General features: G+C 38.5%; 1 long non-coding RNA gene across 1 annotated transcript in view; it reads left to right on the top strand.

Annotated features, from left to right (window-relative positions):
• Nucleotides 1-7,250, top strand: part of LOC149562301 (uncharacterized) — a 33,364-nt gene extending 26,114 nt beyond the window's left edge. The window contains exon 2 of the long non-coding RNA XR_016363491.1: nt 6,928-7,250. This is a non-coding gene — a long non-coding RNA (uncharacterized LOC149562301). The remainder of the gene's footprint in view (nt 1-6,927) is intronic.
• The last annotated feature ends 2,928 nt before the right edge of the window (nt 7,251-10,178 follow it).

A 10,178-nucleotide genomic window follows, 5' to 3' on the forward strand; every position in this document is an offset into this window, starting at 1 on the left:
CGGCTTCTCTGTGTTGCTTCGAACATTCATTTCCTCCTTCGGCTTCTCCATGTTCCTTCAGACATTCATTTCCTCCGTTGGCTTTTCTGTGTTCCTTCGGACATTCATTTCCTCCTTCGGCTTCTCTGTGTTCCTTCGAACATTCATTTCCTCCTTCGGCTTCTCTGTATTCCTTCGGACATTCATATCCTTCTTCTTTCTTACCTTCGTCAATCCTTAGGATATTACAACTCGGAAAGAGCTCGTAATCCTCTATCTGCCAGTGGTAAAGACCATTTACTGAATCCAAATCGTCATCTCCTTCCAGTCATAGAACTCCCTCCTGATCTGGTTCCATAGTTTGCCCCTTTTCATCCTCTTCTCCCTCAAAATCTGACGATAGGGTTTCTTCCCCGACCATCTGAGTGTGCAGATTGATGACATACTTCCGTCCTTTGCTTTTGAGTGATAAAGTATTTTTCTTCCAATCATGCTTTGCTTTTGCTTGTATCAGCCACCCCCGACCCAGAATAGCATCGTACCCCTTCCGCCTAAGAGGAATCACAACGAAGTCCAATAGGAATGGTTGTGTTCCAATTGTCACTGGTTGCGCTGTGAGTATTCCCAATGGCTTGATTCCGTGTTGATTGGCTATTAACAGCTGGAAGGTAGGTGGCCATAATGTCGGCTGCCCCAACTTTTTCCACGTATCCTCTGGTAGCACATTGACACTGGATCCTCCGTCGACGATCGTGTCCGTTAGCACAGTCTCGAGAATGCCCATTTCAACAACCGCCGGATAACGTCCAGATGAAAGAGCTAACAACATCGAGTCTTCTGCACTTGTACCCCCCTGTTTCTCCTTGTCTTGCTCTACGGGTTGCTTAGCACTCGAGACTATATTTGTGAGGGTCGTACGGAGTTGAGGCATAGTAAGCAACAGATCATTTATCCTGACGGGTATCTCAGCCAGAACTTCTTCCTCGTCCATTCTGATGGCAATTAAGTTTACTCCGAACTTTGGGCACTTAGTATCATCATGATCGCTAGGTCCACACCATCGGCATAGCAACTTTGGTGTATTCGTCGTTGTGCACTCTTGGGCGAAGTGACCCCACAGATTGCATGCACAGCATTGAACAATTGGCCGACCATTTGCATCGTACTGAATTCGACTCCTTCCACCATTGTTGTTATTGCTGTTATTGTTTTGACCGCGCCGGTTGTTTTTGTATCCTCTCGATGTGGCTCCTTCCGTACTGGTGTTCCCGTTCCCTCCTGACGGGGATGCCTCCTGTGACAGGAACACTTGCTGCGGTGTTCTTATTTTTAAATTGAAAGGGCATTCCTTTACCGAGTGTCCCAGGATCTGGCATATTTCACAAAACTGATCTTTCGGGCAGGATCCCTTCGTATGGCCTTCTTTCTTACACTTCGTGCACCATAGGTCATTGCCTTTAGTCTCCTTGTTCATGTTTTTGAATTCCTTCATCATCCGCATCATGTCCTTCTGGAGGGCCCGAACCTTCTTATTGCTTCCTTCGTCATCGCTGCTATCTTCTCCTGAAGATGCATCGTCTTCTGAATCAGACGAGCTGTTTTTCTTCTTCTTCTTTGTCTTCTGGTCACTTTCGAGGTTCATTGCCCGATTGTATGCTTCATTGTATGTTGATGGTGACACGATCTTCATCTTTTTCCGCAGCTTCGAGTGAAGGCCTTCAATGAACCATCTTTTCTGGAGCCCATCTGCTGGCTTATTCTCCATTTTACTAATTAAGTCCTTCAATCTCCTGGCGAAGACCTGTACTGTTTCATTCTTCTTTTGCTTGGTATTGAATATCTCTGCTACAATTTCATTATCATCACGCAAAAGTTGAAATTCTGCAATGAACTCCTTCTTAATGTTATCCCAACTGTTTAATTTTTGTGGATTAGCATCAGTAAACCAATCAATCGCAACACCTCGTAGGCTAGCGGAAAATTGTCGGATCTATTCATTTGTATCTATTATGCCATTTGCCCTCCAGATCGTTTCACATGTTTTACAATGTCGAATGGGATCAGCTGCTTCATCACCATCAAATTTAGGCAATTTTTCCTTCGGACATGCCATTATCACTGTATGTCGGGGGTTTTGTTGTGTACCTGCGCTGTTTTGCACTCCCGCGCTATTTTGAGCACCCGCGTTGTTCTAAGCTCCCGCGCTGTTTTGAACACCCGCATTGTTCTGGACACCATCGCTGTTTTCTGCTTCCGCGCTGTTTTCAATACCCGCGCTGTTTTCGACTTCCGCGCTATTTGGTGAAGAAGAGGGTTCGTCAACCAAAGCTGTTCATTCCGGAAGTATATCTCGGACGAAGAGGTCACTCCACACTCATGCTCCCTCGGCACTTCGAGCCGTGTGAGTCGATCTCCTTCCGTCAGGATTCTCTTCCCGTGGCGTATGCAGGTTCAGAAATTCCTCCCTCGCTTCTTCCACCAACTCAAGCCGTTGTCGAGTCTCCTTCAACAATCCTTCCGCACTCTTGTTTCCGTCGGCAATTCTCTGAAATCTCCTTCGACGCTCTGTCTGCTGAGCCAGAATTAAATTTTCCTGCGCAACACTTATGTCATCTTTTTCTTTCAGCTTATTCTTATCTTTGTTCAACTGATTCAGCATTTAATTCATATCCGCCTGCCTGCGTACCAGGTCCATCAGGCAACGGTGCCAAATGTTTACCGCATAGATTAATTAAGAAACGCACACAGAAAATAAACATGAACACGAACAACAAACATCAGAACTCTTATTATTATTCGCATTTGCCAATAGTACATTATGCTTCGATGGTAAGATATGATCTGATGATTACAATGCTTCCCGAAGGGGTTATAAATACTCTCCGAAGAACTTTTCCGAAGGAGTCCGTCGGCCACATACAACATGTCGCTACATAACAAAACCTTTCCGAAGGGACCCGTCGGCTACATAACAAGAACTTTTCCGAAGGGACCCGTTGGTTGATACACAATTTCCTTTCCGAAGGGACCCATCGGCTGATACACAATTTCCTTTCCGAAGGGACCCATCGACCGATACACAATTTCTACCGATGACAATATTTATTCCTTACAATCCCAACCAATTCAAGTGTTCAGTCAAAACATAATGACTTTGATAATATCAGATTTCCGCAATCCATTGGTAATTAGATTATGCTTCTGGATTTGATTGCGTATGTCTTTTTTATATCATCAACGTTTCGGATCACACTCTGTGATCCATCATCAGGATGAGAGAAGGATGTAAGATGTATGCAGACCAGCCAAGCCCAAGAGGAATAAAAAGCTTTTTATTCCTCTTGGGCTTGGCTGGTCTGCATACATCTTACATCCTTCTCTCATCCTGATGATGGATCACAGAGTGTGATCCGAAACGTTGATGATATAAAAAAGACATACGCAATCAAATCCAGAAGCATAATCTCATCATAATGACTTTAATCCTCACTTTTAGACACATGTCTATGGCATATGAATAAGTCCACCATCCTTTGTTCTTGCACAAAGAATAGAAAATACTAATGATTTATAATGATACCATTAATATTTCCATTACAAAATTTGACATAAAATAAGAAAGATTCATCAACTTATTTAAATAAGCCTATCCATAGACCATAACACCTAAGCCAATATGAAAGTTGGCAAATAAAATAACACCTAATGATCGTCGGCTTGGAAAAAGTATTTGAAGTGATCGGATTTCAAGGTTTATTAAGAAAAAAAAAGAATAGCATATTACTTTTCCATAGCCCTAAATCCCTATTCATTTCACTTCATTTGGTGAGAGGTATTGGAGAGATCAAGAATGAAAGTGTAGGGTTTGTACATTTTCTCTTTAGCTGCCATTGTTGTTGTCTTACTCTGCTCCTGTGATGTGCTGGGCACATTCTTATTTGAGCCACCATATTTGGGATTATGCTCTGCTATCTATGATTTCATGGGAGAATGCATGATTGCAAGCTGTAACTGGTCTTATTTGGACGCCATTTTGGTTTTTCTTCAAGCATTATCTCTGCTGTAAGTTTTAAATGCTTTTCCCTTGCTACTCGGGTAGTCACATTCCTTTTGCTGCTGCTAGGTATTTTGAAAGATGCATTATTTGTTTTGTTTTGCTAGGTTATAGAGCACATTTTCTGTTACTTTCCATGTGGATGGCTCACGACTTGCCGTTTTTCTGCCATGATGAAGATTTTTCCTGAGTTATTACGGCTTCCATGATATAATCTCTTTCCAATATTTAAGCCACTGTGATTTTGGAGGTATGCTAGTTTTCATAGCCACCATCTTTTAGAAACAAACAATGTTTGTTTTCTGTAGTCATTTTGGGTTTCCATTTTATATTTTCAACCTGCTGTTATATCCATGGATTTTGTTTCTACTCACATCTGGTACACCATCATTAATAAAAATTTGTTTATGCTGCTGCAGTCATAGTTTCCTCTTTGCATACTTTTGGTATTCTGGCAGCTCTGGACATTAAGGATATTTCAGGATTTTGTTGTGGAGCTTGCATACTTCATTCTTCAAAACTCCGAGTTGGGCTTCTTACTCTGCTGTTATAAAAGGAATACACTGTGACTTCTGTTATTTGAACTTATGGGGCTTGGGTTTTGCTTCATCTTCTATTGGTATTCTCGTAGATTCAAAGATTTTCCTGTGGTTTTCTGCTGTTTGAAAGTAGAGATCTTTATTGAGGTTATTTCTTTTCTTCTTTTGCATCTTCTGCTGGGTTTTCTATATTATCCATCATGTATGAAGCTTTGACGTAAACTGTAATTCTGGGCTTTTTTTGTTATGTTGCCATTTGCATTCTGAGTTTTACTCCATCTTGTAGCTTTCTGTGATGGCTCTCCGTCATGACTGGGGTTGTATGCTTGTCACTGTTGGTGACTGATGTCTTCTCCTTGATTTACATGAAAAGAAAACCCCTTTCAGCATATATCTTCTGTTGTTCACTAAGTTTTCTCCTTTGCAGTTTGATCTTTTGACAAATCTGAGCATCAAAGGTATTCTGAGGTTCATATTTTAGCTAAAATCTGTTGTAATTCATATTGCTGCAAATACTATGACTTTGATTTTTCCCTTGCTTACACAAAAGTCTGCTGTATGCATACTGGAGAAATATTCAGGCCATTGCATACTATAGATAGGGCTTATCTCTTTTACCCATTCATGATGCCATTGAAGAACTAGACCCTTTTCTGTAGCTTGTCCTCTGTACTTCTTGATACCATTAATTGTCGCATTTGATTACTGGGCTGCATTTGGAGGAACCCTACAACAAGTTCGATTCTATTTCTCTGTCATGAAACTTGTATATTTGTTGTAATTGTAATTTTCTACTATGGCAGTGATCTTCTCCTTGGTTATCAGCTTTTTATTTCATTCCCTAGAAGTTAATGCTGTTGTTGGAAGCTTCTTTTCATTATCATTACACAAGGAACATGCAAAATCTTCTTCCTGATTGTTTGGTCACAATGTGAAGCTGCAAGGTATCTTTGAGTGTTGTTGTTTCTGCTCTGTCTTCATGATATGTGTTATAAAAAGAATGCTTAATACTCATATTTTTGCGATCTAGTCCTAGCTATTTTGTTGTATATTACTAGAGGAATATTCCTTGTGCCTTATCAAGACTCTTAACTTCTCATGAATGTACCTGCTGCAATTTTTTGCCATTTATAATTCTTTTCCAGCTTTTATACTATAACAGCAACAGTAATATTTTGCATTTTGTTAGCCGACTGGATGGTTTCGGCGGTATTTTGTATTCTGTAGCCGACGGACCGGCGGTGTTTCTGTATTCTGTAGCCGACGGTCCGGCGGTGTTTCGGTATTCTGTAGCCGACGGTCCGGCGGTAAATAGTTTGTAACGGATAGAATAATTGTGGCCGACGGACTCCTTCGGGAAGGTTCGGCAATAGTATTTATATCCCATCTGGGATCATTGTAAAGCATCATTGATCTACTATTGCGAATATAACTCTGCTGTTCATGTTCATTGTTTGTATGCGTTCATTTTCTTTACCTGTACGGTAAACATTTGGAAGGTGACAGTGATGTGTCGGAAGCAGATTTCTCTTGTTGTAGTCACTTTGTAAATGTATTTTTTGCTAATTTGTCTCAGATATTGTCAGTTGTTAGGAGACGACTTTTCTTTTTGGGGGGGATGGTGTTAGCCGACTAGATGGTTTCGGCGGTATTTTGTATTCTGTAGCCGATGGACCGGCGGTGTTTCTTTATTCTGTAGCCGACGGTCCGGCGGTGTTTCGGTATTCCATAGCCGACGGTCCGGCGGTAAATAGTTTGTAACGGATAGAATAATTGTGGCCAACGGACTCCTTCGGGAAGGTTCGGCAGTAGTATTTATATCCCGTCTGGGATCATTGTAAAGCATCATTGATCTACTATTGCGAATATAACTCTGTTGTTCATGTTCATTGTCTGTATGCGTTCATTTACTTTACCGGTAAACACATTTCATTGTTGTTGGTTGTGTACTGCAATATGAGTCCCCTTGTTTGTTCTTCAGCCCTCTTGTAGCATTCTTCTGAAGTTCTGTTCTTTTGCTCTTTCCTGTAGGTCACTTAAATATTGTTGAAACACACTTGCTTGCCTTGTTCTTAGTTATCTTGATCAGCTTCGTAGGTCCTTTTTTAGCATAGTATGCTGGGCTCAATAACCCTCGTGGGAGCTTACTGTTAAATCTGCGTACTTACTAAAAAAAAATTGCACAAGGAACAAACACGTTAGTAGTAAAGCATCTCAGTTTGATAGGTTTCTTTCCTTGCTGATATATATCTTATTTTATGAAAATGAATGACATTTTGGGAAATTGAATGAGATGAATGAGACGCTTGCATTGCTTAGATCCATTGGATCTAACAAATTGCCCTGTGAATGCAGGACTTGAATGCGTAGATGGAGTGTGGTTTGAGGCAGCGGATGGATGGAGGCGAATGAATGAAAGATGACCCATCATTACAGGAAATGACTGGTGCCCATGACTTCTAATCTTTCACTTTCTTTTTTGTCTTTTATTTTTGTAGAGTAGAATATATATCAGCAAGTAGGAGACTACTTTCATGGTCACTTGTGTGAGAGAATTTTATTTCAGCATTCTTTTGTAAATATCAGTTCTTTTTGTAAATATCAGTTTTATATTAAAAAATAAATAATACAAGGACATTTCCTATTCTTTCAATATAAATGAAAAGTATTTTTCTCAACTTTGAATATGAATTTTGATCTTTCCAAACTGAAATTTAGCATGAGTTAAAATTAAGTAGTAGTGTGCAGATTGAAAAAAAATTTATAGGACTTGAAGCAAGCACCTCAACAATGGTATATTAAATTTGATAGTTTTATGATTGAGCATGGGTACAGTCAATGTCATTTAGACACTGTGTTTATTTTAAGCAGATGGATGATGATAGCTACATTATTTTATGTTTATATGTTGATGATATGCTTGTTGCGAGGTTTAACATGATCACTTTAAGGGGTTGAAACAATAATTAGTAAATTCTTTTGCGATAAAAGATTTGGGAGCAAAAAAACAAATCCTTGGTATGAAAATTTGGAGAGAGAGGAAGAACATGAAATTGGCTCCATCTCAGGTTAACTATGTTGAAAAGGTGTTGTAGAGATTTTTTATGGAGAAGCCAAAGTTGTCAGCACACACCTTTGCCTAGTCATTTGAAATTGACTAAGGAGATATGTCCAAAGACAAAAAAATAAGAAGATAAAATGTCCAAGGTACCTAGATATTTCACATGTTATGAGAGTTGTTAGTAGGTATACGAGTCATCCTGGAATTGAGCATTGGAACGCAATCAAATGGATTATCAAATGCTTGAGAGGTACATCCAACAAATGTTTATATTTTTTGGGGGCTCTACTACTAATTTACAAATCTCTGTTGACTCAAATTTGACAAGGGATTTAGATACCAGGCGAAGTACTATAGGATATGTATTAACTTTTGGTGGGCTAAGAGTGAGTTGGATCTCTCAATTATGGAAGGTGAATGCTTTATCAAGTACAGAGACAGAGTATGTTCCTTCTAGAGAGGTAACTAAGGAGATGATATGGCTACAATCTTTCATGGAAGAGTTGGGACAATTAAAGACTAGAAATTATCTGTATATAGATAGCTAGAGTGTTATTCATCTTGCCAAGAACTCTGCTTTACATTCAAAAACAAAATACATATAGTTTTGGTACCAGTTTATTCGATTAGTGATAGGCATTTAAAGCTGGGAAAGATACATATTGATGACAATCCAACAGATATGTTTATAGAGTTGGTGCCAAGGGAGAAGTTGAACTCCTCTTTAGCCTCAATTGATCTTCTAGACTAAAAATAATAAAAGAACAAAAGAGTCTGGTGCATGGTGCAGGAGCACCCACATAAAGTATTTAGTTCATAGTTTTATATAAAGTATTTAGGTCAAAGTTTTATATAAAGTATTTAGGTCAAGTTTTATGCACGAGTTGACTTGAGAAATTTATCTTGATTTCGTGATTAGGATAAGATAATTTTCTTGGGATTTGTACAGATCATTGTTGGGTCATTTTTCCCCATTCTATACTAATCTAGAATTTTCTATTTTGTAATAATCTAGAATTTTCCCTAGACCGTCTTAGCAAGTATAAATAGAGTTTTAAGTTTAGGTTTAGGTCAAGTTGGAGAGCAAAGTTTCTGGATACGAAGTTATAGAGAGAAGAAATCTGTAGGAGAGCCAGTGTATGTACTATTCATTTGATAAATTAAATAGAAGAATTTTATTATCTATCTCTTGCTAGTGTTGGTTCCTATTGCTATTGTGCTCGCTTCCGTTGTGTTTTACCTCTGCATCAGAGTCTAGGGTGCATCAATCTAGTGGGACCTTCAGAGGTAGCAGTGAAGCTACAAGATCAATCATCAAGTGGGAGGTGGTTTAGAGTGGAGCCTGATTAGTCCCCAAGTGAGAGATTGTTGGTTTGTGGTGATTGATCAAGCAGGTACTGTATACCTTTTTCATTAGGCGTGGTTTTCGGTTAACTCGTCAAGCATTTCTCAAGGTTGACTCATCAAGTATGTTTTGGGTTAACTTGTTAAACTGACATAAGTCATGTAATATTGGCTTAGGGTTAGGGTTTTCTCAAAAGACTATATAGCTTCTTGCATTGATATTGAGCTATAAGGGGAGATTGCAGACTATAACAAGTTGAAGTTATTGGATAATAATATTAGACTCTCTGTTTGGTAGATGTAGCCCAAGATTGGGTAAACCACATTAAATTTTTGTGTCTTTTGTTCCATTTATGTGTGCTTTACCCTTTGTGTTATTGGTTATATTTGCATGTGACTATAATTTTTTTGTCTAAATAATCCTAACAATACCACTATTATATCCCCCTATGATATTATTTCTAGATTTTTATCACAGAAATTCAAACAAATAGTTTGCATGTTATTGATTTCAATTTATCCAATACATTATGCTAAAAATAATAAAATATCTAGCTGAAATAGAGATTTCTATGAGATATGGATATTGCATGAAATCTTCAATAGAACAACAAAATATCCAATCGCTGTCACATAGATTACTGTCATATTGGTTAACCAGAAATATGAATTTAAAGCAAAAGTGAGACACCTGAGTGTTATCTCAAATAGACAATACATTTCCATCCATTGCCTCCAAGTTGGAGAATTTCCATCCTTAAACTTGCTAAAGCCAAAGCTTCCTAGAATTCTCCAAGAGAAAAAAACCAAACTTATCCCATGCTTGAATGAATCTGTCATTCTTCTTTTAAAGCACATTTTCCCTCTGCCCATCCCTTGGAATTCCTTTTCTATCTCTTTATTATTCCCCTCATTTAAATTAAAAATGGCTTTATTAATTTTCATTAAGCTCCAATAAAGTCATTTTAATACATATTTAAGTCTTCATTTAACTTGGTATGATTTGACAATCAGAAAACTTAATTTTTGACTGATTTCTAATGTCCCAAAACAAAGGGACATTACAAAGGAAAACATACATACTACACAATTTAGCCAAGATGTTTTTTTCCTTGCTACAGTTCTTTGCAAAATGGCTGTATTGTGGTGAGAGTTTTGGGGTCTTTTGTGTTTCGTTTTCTATTTCCTTCTTTAACACTAG

Source organism: Cupressus sempervirens, chromosome 4 (assembly GCF_028749045.1).
Source record: "Cupressus sempervirens isolate cs-2001-9-10 chromosome 4, ASM2874904v1, whole genome shotgun sequence".
Lineage (NCBI taxonomy): Eukaryota > Viridiplantae > Streptophyta > Pinopsida > Cupressales > Cupressaceae > Cupressus > Cupressus sempervirens.